This window comes from Rhamphochromis longiceps, linkage group LG13 (assembly GCF_057381845.1).
Source record: "Rhamphochromis longiceps isolate RC_006_pf linkage group LG13, R_longiceps_female_GT1.1, whole genome shotgun sequence".
Classification (NCBI taxonomy): domain Eukaryota; kingdom Metazoa; phylum Chordata; class Actinopteri; order Cichliformes; family Cichlidae; genus Rhamphochromis; species Rhamphochromis longiceps.
In genome coordinates, this window is record NC_140569.1 from 3,717,049 (window position 1) to 3,729,697 (window position 12,649).

A 12,649-nucleotide genomic window follows, 5' to 3' on the forward strand; every position below is an offset into this window, starting at 1 on the left:
GACAGACTCCCTAAAAAAACAGGTTCATGCATTTTAAAGGGCGGCTATTTGGAGCCCAATTAAAGATGCAATGAACACATTTGAGGCCACTTTAATATATTTAAAAACCTCTTTACATCCTCAACTCCAGCCAAACAGTTTACGCACACGCGTTACATAAGGCCCCCGTGAAAGCTTTCAGGATGCCCTCCACTTTATATCTCAAGAGCCATTTACTCCATCATTACATTTTCTCTCTCACTCCCTCCCTGACACACACACACACACACACACACACACACACACACACACACACACACACACACACACACACACACACACACACACACACACACACACACACACACACATGCGCACAGTAAGTACATAATGTAGTGCAAGTATGGAAATGTGTGTTAATAATGAAAGATTTTCATCCACTTTACACACATGATAGAATGTAAGACGCAGGGCTATGATGCATGAGTGTAATTTAGAATTTTGATGGTTTTTAAACTGGGGAAAAATTGCAGTCAGAGTCTGTGTTTGCTTTCTAGGATCAACCAGCCGGCCTCGGGTACATGACGTATACTTTTACACATGCTCGTTATTACCGTCACTTTTTCTTACCAGGAAAACATTTTTACATTGACCAGATGTTCATGTAACAAAGCTTCTACTATTACACAACAGCCCCAACTTTAACCATGTCAACAGCTATCTGTGGGTGGCACTTGCATTGTTTTGTTAAGCTGCAACCTGTGTGCATGTGCAGCATAATTACAAGCAGACTTCCTGGTCTTTTCTTATGTGGCTGACTCCTTTTCAGAGCCCCTCTTGGCTTTGTCTATGTTCGGTATCTTCTGTCTGATTCAAATTTGGCTTCCTTTTCTGATTCTCGGTCTGTGTCGCTTTCACATCTATCGTTTCAGCTTTTGATTCACCCTCTTCTGTCTCTGCACCGCTGTCATTGTTTGCCTTTTTCTATTTTCCTTCCTCTTTATTCAGCAACAGCGCTCGCTTTCACAGCGTATGGCTTCCTTTCATTCCTTCAATCCAGGCCTCTGCTTCCCTCCCTGTTTTTCAGAGTCATTCACAACGTCTGGCTTCTCGTTGGCAGCTTTATCCTGCTCTGTCTCAGGGTCATCCTTTCATTCACACTTTCAGCCTTTTTTTTCTCCATCATTCACGAGCACCGATGCTCGTTTAGCACGTCTGTGTGAAATCCATCCCCTGTTCCTTTGTTTCTAGTTTCCATACATGAGCGTGCCAGTTTTTAATCCCAACATTAGGTTTCCGCTTTCTGTATATGCTCATTGCTACTTCCTCATCACATGCAGTGGCTGCAGCTGGTGTTGCGCTAAGCAAAGAGGACATTGTTAAAAAAATGATATGGTGGGTTTCAGTCAGACTAATCCCATTAACTGCTGAGGAAAAAGAAGCAGAATGCTCCGAGAAAGAGTCGTCGTCCTGATAAACTGTACTGTGCCACAGAGCAGGAGGGACAGGGACACTTTTACTGTTGTGGGCACGCTCTGTCATTTTCCAAAAATACTTCAGAAAGATGAAATATGTAAGGATGAATGAATAAATAAATAAATTTTAAGCACGTTAATAGCAGAGTCCGGCCTTTTCCTCGAGAAGGGTTTTTAAGACGCGAGAGTGAGAGGGAAGCAAGAAGGAGTATTAGCAGTTTGACACAGATAATCCCTAAATAAATATGCTTTTGGCCGTGGCCTGAGAAATATTACACTCCAGAACTGCTTAGGAAGCAGCTAGCATCTTCAAAGTACTCTGCAACCCCAAATTTCCAATTAAGAGGCAAAATTCCTTTCATGTACTTTTTCCTCACTCTCGATTCAAGCCGCTGCAGAATGATGTGAAGTTGAAAGAGCTCCTCTCTGTTAGTGAGTTTAGGCTGATAATGAATGAGGAGCTCACTCCGAATTTATATAGGCCTGCACACACACACACACAAACACACAGATTTGGAAATGTCTGTATCAAACTGGACTAAAGGAAAGTGCAGATTATGCGATGTTTCCTGAAAGAACGCAGCAGTCATGTAACAGAGAAAAGTGGAAACCAACTGAGACTAAACTGAGAACAGAACTAAGGAAACACAATAAAATGATTAACAAGACTTCAGTAACAAGAAATAAACAAGACAGCCATCATCTAAACAGCAGACAGACTAAGACTATAAAACGAACACTCGGGTCCAACAGCCGGGACCATAACACACTTGTACTTCACCTCAGGTGAAGCCTGCTGGATCTCCTCCACCATGTTGAAACAATGACCCCAAAATATGATTTTAATTTTGTAAAACTGTAAAAAAAGAAAAAACCCTGCATGGATGTAAATCTTACCAGGGGCACAAGTACTGAAGCTCTGTTCTCCCAAAAAGCCCTCAGCATGTTACAGTGGAACATGTCAATAACAGTGTCACACAGGTGCCCGGCTGTCACCACACAGACGTCAGGCCACTTTGAAGCAGTAGCTAATCCCTGAGCCGATTCATCCTGGGATCTCTAAAACAGGGCTGCCACATGACACAAGATCAAAAGATCAGCTGATGTGCACGATTCATATTTTCACTCCTTATGTCATCCAGATATAACTGTGCTGATGTTATATTTAATGAAGTATTGTCATCGTCTGCCACTGGTCTGTGTGTTCTTACTCTCTGAGCCAGGATAGGTTGAGAGGTCCTCTCCTCTTTGGGTGGATTTGCTGCTGATGAGGTTGATGAGATCCAGGTGATTCTGCTGGGGAGCAGAAAAGCTCCAGTCTCCATCCAGTGTCTGTCAGATCATCTGCCTTCAAACCAGAGGACCTCCTCACAAAGATACGAGTAAGCAGCCTGGCTAAATCCTCTCTCTGCGGACAATCAAAATAACATCTAGGACTAACTTGTGTCTCCCGGCTGTAGCCTGGACCTCCTCTAGATCTGAGTGCTTTCCAGCCACACTCAGGTAATTTATTTGAAAGTGCATTGTGTCTCCTTTTAAGGGTTGATATCGAAAGACTGCAAAATCAGGGAAAGGCTTACTCTGCATCTGCGGCAGGAAACAAAAACGCAAACGTGGGCGTGTGCATCACACTGGTGTAATGCCACACCTGCTGCTGTTTCTCATCTTCATGTCAGATCAGATTAGCTACGGTGACCAAGTGTGAAAAATGTTTCCAATATAGTTTTTTTGTGCTGATGTATTTGTTAGTTTGAAAAGGAAACATTAACTCCTGAATTCCAACAAGGCATCACGAGCTCAGCTGGCTGGCAGATATACTACCTTCTGATTCTGAGCTGTAATACGTTTGTCATAACATGGCTATTTTGTCACCTTATGTAGTATTAATATTTTTTCTAAACAAGAAAGTAGCTCTTTAGATTTGGACTTGTGGATATTTTTGTAATTCCCTCTGTCACTGAGTGATCTGAATAAACTCTGGATGGCACAACGTTCCCTCTCTGTGCTCTGAATCGCATATGTGTCATTTCAGTACAAATCGCAATATGCTCGAGTTGCCGGGTGGCCTTTACATACATATATATGGCCTATTGAAAAAGAGTTAAAGTGCATCGTGTAATTATCAGACCCGGACTGAGCTGCTGGTGTCAGCAGGAACACTGGCGTTCCAATTACAAATCCCATTCTCAGGTCTCCGGAGTCTCGAGTTGACTTGCCAAGTTCAAGCTCCTCAACTACTGACTGGAGCGTGCACGGCTGCACTGAGAGGCCCATCATCACAATTTATAGTCACTCTCAGCCTCAGCTTTCATTTTTATATTTACAGCGTTACTGTCCAATTATATAGTATTATGAAAAATTTTCATTACTGTCCTTTCTCTATAGGCCCCAATCAGATAATGGGGCAGCTTTAGAAATGCATGGTTCCTGTGGTGATGTTATAGCAAAGATCAGTACTTGGATGGGTTAAATTAGGGCGGGGCTCTCCTGGACCGGTCTGGCTCCCACATACTGCAGGTCGGTGATTAGTTAATCAGCTGCAGAGATCCAGCTGGAATGGGTGAACAGTCACACCTCTAGGCATCATCACAAGCAGAAGGACATGTGCATATACACAGAGGAACAGGGGGAGCCTTTCACTCATACCGTTAGGTCTAATGACTCTGGACTGATTGCAGCTGTGGGGTGCTAGACAGCTTCTTTTATAAGAACGTCAGAACTGACACGGAGACCTCGTATGATTTTAACACACCGTCTGAGCAACAGAAGCGACACTGTGGTTTGGAAGAACACGTTTCCTGGTTGAAACATTATTAACGTTTGTCTATATTTTGATATTCTTGAATATTAATTGTAGACTTGTGAGTAAAAAGTGATGTAACCACGATGTTGTCACCCTGAAGCCTCAAGCGGAGTTTTTAAACAGGACGTGATGATCTAACAGAAAAAACAGTCATGTGCTGCTTTTTGACTCTAACTGCAAACATAAAGTGAACATCATGCTTTATTCAACATGACTGGAAACTACACATTTATGTTATAAACTAGTTATGAGAGTGCAGACTTAGGTTATAGACAAAAGTAGGATGGATTTTATTTTCCAGTCGGAGGAGCCACCACCCGCTGGCCTTTAGATGTGCATGTTTAAGGCTAGGTGGAAGCTGCTTCACTCTTAGATACAAATTCATGTCTATGATGTAAATTAATTCCCTTCCAATGCAGTGACTGAATCAATATGACTACAACAATTCAGTTATTAATGTGATCAATCATCACCAACTGGTTGGTTTACACAGAGCTTTGTTGTAGCACATTCACTGTGTGTCAGATCACATCAGTCCTCAGCCTGTTCTTAAATGTCTATAACTGATTCCATTGTTTCACTGCCAGGATTTCAGTATCTTGATCAATTTGAACCACTAAAGTAAATTATCAGACAGTTGAGGTGGTTCAGCCAGCAGACCCATTAGCACCTCCAGATATAGTGTTTCAGGGAGGTCCACTTGGGAAAACGGAGCTTGAACTTCTCTGCCTGGACTGCACTCCAGACCTGGCTGGATGGCTGGATTGATGTAAAACAATCGAGGTAGGTGTAAATGGTGGATTAAAGCCCTACAGCAAATATTAGCTCCTGTCCCTCAAACACCTGGACAAGAAATCAAAGGAACGCCAGGAGCAGCCGAAGTCGTTGAGCACAATCAGGAAGGCTTCCAATTAACTGACCGGGTGCTTGAAGCAGTTGGGAATAGGTCACGATCGGCTAACTAAAACCTCCATCAAATCCATCCATCCTCGAATAGAAAATGGTTTAAAATTTAAGGGGCTCTTTTAAACTGCATAAGATGCCATTTAGTGCTGAATGAATCAACTTATGCAGTAAAAAGCCTCAGAATGGCTTCCTGGCTGAAAACTACACCCCCAGCATGTTTGAGCCCTGCAGACTGTCAGTTTCTCCTTCCTTTCCTAAAACGCTCATTTACATATGAATAGACCATCAAACACGTTCAAACAAATCACATGTGATTACCTGCCTCTCTGCTGGATGAAAGCTTCTGCAAAGCAGTTCATGACGAGGAGAAGGAGTTCATAATGATCATGTTTCATGTTTTCTTTTGTACAGCTCTCAGGGGCTCATTAGTGGCAATATTCAAAATATGAAACTCACCCGCAGTTCAACTACGTGATGTGCAGACAAAGACCAAAATATTACACAGCTGATGAGATACCAAATAACCTGTGGAGTCTGCTGAGTGTGTAATGCACGGCCAGAACAAATACTGACATCGAGTCAAAGTTCATGTACTTTAGTTTGTTTTTTTCTGGGTTATTTGTCATGCTTTGATCCTCCACTTCTGACCTCTGAGTATATTTGACAACTTCTAAAGGTAAAATTGTTTGTAGCTGTTCCTCATAATCACAAACCAAAGTTGAGCCAAGGCCTCCACCAGCTCTGCATGTCCAGCGTCTCTGTGAGAACTCAGTCTGTGTCCTGCATGAATCCAGAGAGAAGAGCAAACACTGCTTTACTCTGAAAGCTTTGCACACTCAGCCAGCTGGGTCCATAGAGTGGATGTGATTGATTGTTTCCTTCACAAAAAAAGACAACAGCCACAAGTTAGTTGTTCATGGAGGTGTAACAGGACAGTTACAGTTTTGCGAGTACTGCTCCTACTCTGCATGTTACATAGACGTTTCTCAAAATGTGATAACATAAGTATAAAGTAGAAACTCCAACTGTGATTAGCCACAGTGTCATTTCTAAAGACACAATTATAGAAACGTGAGAAATGAGCTCCTTTCAGAATCAGATGCCAAACAACAGTTTCCTTATTATCTCGTCACAGTTTCCGTCACATGGAAAAATTTAAACACACTTCTAGATGTGTGTCAGCTTTTGTGCGACACGTTTTCATGTAAAAATGTGTCAGGATTAGGGATTAAAGTTTAAGGCCTTGACATAGCACAAGGATGAAATTCATTAATGCAGCGATTCACACCGTAATTTCATAGGACAAATTTGTGTCACTTATTTTTGTATCGTGCTCGATTTTTTTTCAGATTTTTCACACGTGAATAAACAGATCTCAAAATCAGACTCTAGCAACACGGTGCTCATAGTTCAGCATGTGGACCAGTGCTGAATATAAAATGATAGAAAAATTATAAAATAATCCGATTTAACCTCAAACGCACAACTAGCTGCTGCTCCGGGTCAGTCAGCCGTCTGGAATGATTTATCTTCTTCAGAAAAATCAGGGAAACTTTTTATTTTTTTAAGGATGAATTCTTCACACACACACAAAAAAACTGTTACACGACAAGTTTGGGTTGGAAAAATGTTGAATTTCGTGTTGTGCTCTTTGCAACATGCTCAGGGCTGGGGTTCGGGTAGGGTTACACAGACCTGAGAGGTTACATAATCTTTATATCTACACCCCTGAAAGGCCAGTGGCATGCACCATGATACAACCCAGAAATCAAACGTTCAAGCAGTGTGGTAAATTCACCTCCACATCATAACAAAGTGGGAGAACTACCGAGGGACGGTGAACAGACCCGAAGACCAAGTAGTGCACCAGCCAGCATGACCTGGGAATTTCTTTTGGAAATACTGAAACCAGATGGAGCGACCGTGATCCGGCCCACTGAGCTATGCTCATCAATCCGCAGCCTCAGCAGTGTGATGTTCAACCAAGCAAACTTTCTGATGTTAGAGTTTTGAATCCCTGCTTTGATGTTTTTATCACTGAGCCTTTAATGTTATTGTGCTATTTGACTTCCTGTTTAGTTCCATGAAGTTCAGGAAGCTTGTTAAAATGGCTTTACCCTTCTAGCATTTACTTTTAAATACTTGTTTTTGTTTAGCTTTGGTTCCTATTCTGAGTAAGTCATTTCTTCCTCCTCATCTCCTTCAGTGTTTCCTTGTCTCTGTCATCATGTTTAATTAGTTTTCTTTCTTTGATCCTCTGTGTCAGGAAGTTAAATCATTTCCTGTTTTATTTCCCATGTTTGTTTTTAATCTGTAACAGTGTTAAGCTTCCTACAAGTCTGTTAGTTTTCGCTCCGTTGTGACTGAACGCCTGGCTGATTAGTCTCACTTGGTTTGTTCTTCAGATTTGATTCCTAGCAGTCAGTCACCCTCTCTGGTGTATGGACTTCCTGCCTTGCACTCCCTGCTTGCCAGATCTTCTTGTATTCTTTGTAGTCAAGCCTTCCAGTGATTCTTATGTTGTTTTCCTGATGTTTGGCTTCTCTGGATTGTTTCTTTGCCTTTTGCCTGCTCCCTCCGTTTTTGAAAAGTTTGCCATGTTGCCTGATCTCCTGTTGATGACCTTGTATCCTGTAACATTGTGTAGGAGACATGTTTCAGACTCCAAAACAGAACTCAAGATTCAGGAGTCGAACAAAAATCAAAGCTTTATTGCTGGCTATTCAAACCAAGTTCAAAATCATCTCCTGGAAACACGAACAAGGGAAAATGTACTTCTAGGAAACATAGGAAATACCAGAAGACATGAAGCAAGGGAACACAGCTCAGAGCAGAGGAGGGGGCAATAAATACGAGATAACAAGAGGAGAGGAAACAAGTGGAAACAGCTGAAACTCATTGGAGAGAAAACACAAGGGAAGAAAAAGTAAACACAGTGCACACAAGACTAAAGACTGACAACACAAAACAGGAAGTAACTCATAACTAGGGCTGGAACACTAATAACATTAACTGAGAATTAAATTCAGATAACTACATATAAAAAGGCCTGAGACTAAAAACACTAAGTGTAGATAGAACGCTAAAGACAGCAATAACGAAGAAACACAGAGGAATTATAAGTAACTTGACACAAAGGGATACAAGACAAAACACAGAGACTAGACCAGACCTGGAAACGTAACATAAAACTGAAACCAAGAACAGAAATCGATGTGAAACCACAACCTGGAAATGTAAAAGGAAAAAAACGGGAAATCAGACAAAACTCAAAGCTCTGGATTTTAGACTCAGGGACCATAACTGACTGCGTGGGATATTTGAGCTCTCATCGTTGAAGTTTGAGTGTTTCAGTAAGACGACACAAACTCACACAATACCTGCGATCCTCAGACAAGACAGAAAGACATCCCTGCAGACGGTATTTGTAAAGGGTTTCCACGTGATTCTCAGCCCGACCGCAGGCTCTGCATTCTTTGCCCAAATATATCTCACTGAACTCGCCTTGCCCTCGGTAAGGATCACACCTCCAGGATATTTAAGCTGCACAGAGAAGCCTTTTGAACCGAGGAGTAAAGATTTAGTTTTTTCCACCTGAGCAAAAACTTCTTTCATCATGTGCATGTATCATATATACACATAGACTCCATATATAAACCCTTGCTCACCTCTGTGGGATCTGGAGGGCCTCAGTTATTTATGAGAGAATTTATTATGCTGCTACGTGTCTTCTCATCCATAATAAATGTGCCACAGTTTGAGTCTGTAATTCTTCTTATTAAATCAGGCAAAACAAAGAAGGGAACGTACAAACACCACAGGAGTTGAACTCTTATTTCTGTGTGTGAGTACATCTGATGTCATGTTTCCCACTGCATGCAAAGACTCCTTCACACACCTCAGCATCATTTATCATTAAACAGTTGGGCGCCTGCGAGCGATGATGATAGCTGCCTGTCAAATAATCCGACAGGCATTAAAAGCACATTTAAAAATTGATTTGAAAGCACATATTTGTGAAATGATCGAGCGTATTCTCAACTATATTTAGAGACACTGTTTTCCTTTTTCCACTGTCAGCTGTAAGTGAGCACTCGTGAAAAAAAAAATGCACATTCCCATCACTGCCACAATAATCTTTTGTTATGAATTAATAATTTTCTTAAAAATTAAACATATTTCCATGCTTCGGGATTTTCTATTTTATATATTTTTATGATCCTTTATATTATAATATCTTTTCCAAGAGATGCCTGGCTTACGATCTTACGTGCTGCACAATAATGTTAAATATTTAGTATTTACTGTTATATTCCCATATATCATCATGATGTTGTTTATTGTGTTGCTCTCGTTTTCTTCTGCTTGTTTTCTTTTTTCTTTCTCAACAGGTGATCAGGTGATCGATAGATGTATCTTTTTGTCTGCTTATTTAGTTGGTTTTTGGGTTTTTTGCCCTTTACCCCCGTCCCTCTTCTCCGCTGTTTTTTCCCCCTCTTCCTTTCTCCCTTTTCTTTTCCTCATTCAAGTCTGTCCCGTATCTAGCAAGTGAAAATAAAAAATAAATAAAATAAACAATAAAAGGTGAATCAAATAGACCATTACGACGAGGCTGGGATGGTCAGTTTGGTAAAGTAAATCCGTTGGGCATCTTTCTTCGCCTTTAGACAATAATTCTGATGGCAAAAGAGCCAAACGGAACAGGCAAAATAATAATAATAATAATAATAATAATAATAATTTCATGAAAACCAATCCCAGTTAAGGACCTCATTATATTTATAGTCCACACATACCTCTGACAGTAAACTGCACTTTTTATTATTTAGGGATTACTTTGAGGGTTCCTAATTGTTGTCACAGGCTCCAGGGATTTAGAGAGCCTTGCTGTTTTGTGGTGACTTGCAGAACATGAAATTGAACTGCAGAAGCAGCCATTGTTCATTTCGTTGCCCCTCACTGAAGCGGCTGTTTGTGTATTTAGTGCTACAACATTTAGAATCACAAAATTAACACTGAGATGTAATTTTAAGATAAGGGGAATGAATTTGTCTGAACTAGAATGGTTTAAGGCAGGTGTGTCGAACTCCAGGCCTCGAGGGCTGGTGTCCTGCGGGTTTTAGATCTAACCCTGGGTCAACACACCTGAATCAAATGATCAGTTCATTACCAGGCTTCTGGAGAACTTCAAGACATGTTGAAGAGGTAATTTAGTCATTTAAATCAGCTGTGTTGGATCAAGGACACATCTAAAACCTGCAGGATATCGGCCCTCGAGGCCTGGAGTTCGACACTTGTGGTTTAAGGGGAAAGCCCAGGCCCAGGTGTTGAACTGGCACTTACATGCCTTTGATTTGCCTTCACGGGACCTTAATATCTTCTGTTTTCTGTTTCTATGATAGTGATGCTGTCATGTGTGGTGCTGTGGCAGAGAGGATGTAGGACACAAGTGCAGGACTCAAATGAAGAGAGTTAACTGAGAGAGGCAGCTTTAGTTAGGAAGTGGTGTGCTGGGAAGGTGGGTGACACTGATAAATGCCACCATAAGTGAGCCACACTGGCAGCTTTGACAGGATGTCATTGTTTGTTTTGTTTTTCTTACATCCTGGGAAAGAAGAAGAAGAAGAACGGCTCAGTCGGATCTTGACTTTTTCAACAGTCAATGTTAACCTACTTTATAATTTAAAAACGAGCTGAAAAATACTCCCCAAAGGGCCAATTCTTCCATGTCTTTGTTCCACATGGCCATGGTAGAAAATTAGACTATGCCAAAAAGCCAGCAATAACTTCCTGAGGACAGACACTGGCCCAAAAAACAAAATCAGGTTTCCAAGAATGACAGCTTCTCTGTTCCCAGCCTCCACACTCGTTCTTATTTGTCTTGTTTTCACAAACATGAGACACTCTGAAGACCCCAAAATGACATGATGCAAATGGTTGTTTGTGGTTGTTCCACAGCTGTCTAAGATGGACACATTTAGGACATGAAGGATTGGCAAAAGACAAAACTGTGGTCATGGCTTTCAGAAACAAAGAAATTATATGAATCATCTGGTTCTAGTTCTTTGTAGACTTTATACCATCTATTTTTAGGCCACAACTAAGCCCAGTAGCACATTAACCTACAGTAACATGCACAATTCTGGTTTTCCTCCCTCATTTCAAAGTCACGGCTTGTGAGGAAATTTCCACCAGACCAGAGGCTTCAAGCTCAGAAACTTGGTGCTGTGAGGCGAGAGTACTAACCACCTGATTTTGTCTAGTACTCGCTAATCTGGAATCCAATAAGGGTGGGCACAGAAACAATTTAACCTTCAACACTCTCACATTTTCACTTCCTTCCTCCAGACATGTTGTGTCTGTTGTTTCTCAGTTTGTTATTCTTTCAATGAGTTCATTTTCATTTACAGGTGATCAAAAGACAATCTGAAACCAACCAGACAGGTCGTTTGTTGAATTGCATAAATGTCGCTGCCGGTGTGAATGTGTCACACATGGCTTGCATTTCCACACGAATCAGTCACGGACTGTCACGTACCTAAGATGACAAGTCATCAGATCTAACAGCACATTAAATAAGATGATGCACATCGTCGAGTCGTGAAACCTTTGACCATTCAAATCTTTGGGGGTTTTTTTGCCTGACACAGACCAAAGTTGTCGCGTCGCTCCTGAGCTGAGAAGCGTCCGGCATCTTGCTCCTCACAATAAACCACAGGAGAGGTCGAGGGCCTCGGGCTGTGCTGTGAATCTTTTCTCTGACTGGAAATATAAGGGAAGGGAAATAGAAAAACAACTTTCAACAAAGAAAGTTGTTTGAAATGGAATTTCAAAAGAAAACCCCTGAAAAGCCAGATTTTCATTCAATAAAGCACAGCAGCTCAGACACTTCGCACTTCATGACAGGTTGTGCTTAGCAGCTCTGAGGCGTAAACGTAGTGGAGAGAGAGAAGTCATTGCTCTGTGAGCTTTCACTGAGACCAGAAACAACAACAACAGGAAGGTTTAAAAACAAACATTTAACAAATTAAAATGTTATTATTCACTATAATAAAGACTAAATATTGGAAATGACTATCTATGAATCTTTCTTCCTTCCTTCTTCAAAATTAGTTAATTTAGATAAAGAAAAAAATCACTGATAGCTTTCTCTCTGCTCGCACCCTCTAATTCTACACTATTCATAACCAACACAATGCATTCATAATCTTCTTGATTCTACTTTTTGTGAATAAAACAGCTAATCTGAATGAGAGGGTTTCCTTCTGAAACTGAAATGGGGAAAAAAGCTTGTTTGAGCTACTGTGATCTGATCCTTTGTCACCAAAAAGAGACCTAAAGCTGCTCTCAAGCACAAGTTACAAAGTCCAGAAAGGCAGGAGCAGTCACACTAAAGCCCTGCTGTTGATTTCCCCACGCAGCGCAAATGAGCTGGAGCAAAGCAAACCCAGGGTTTTTCTCTCCTTGGAGCCTCTGCAGTCGTGAA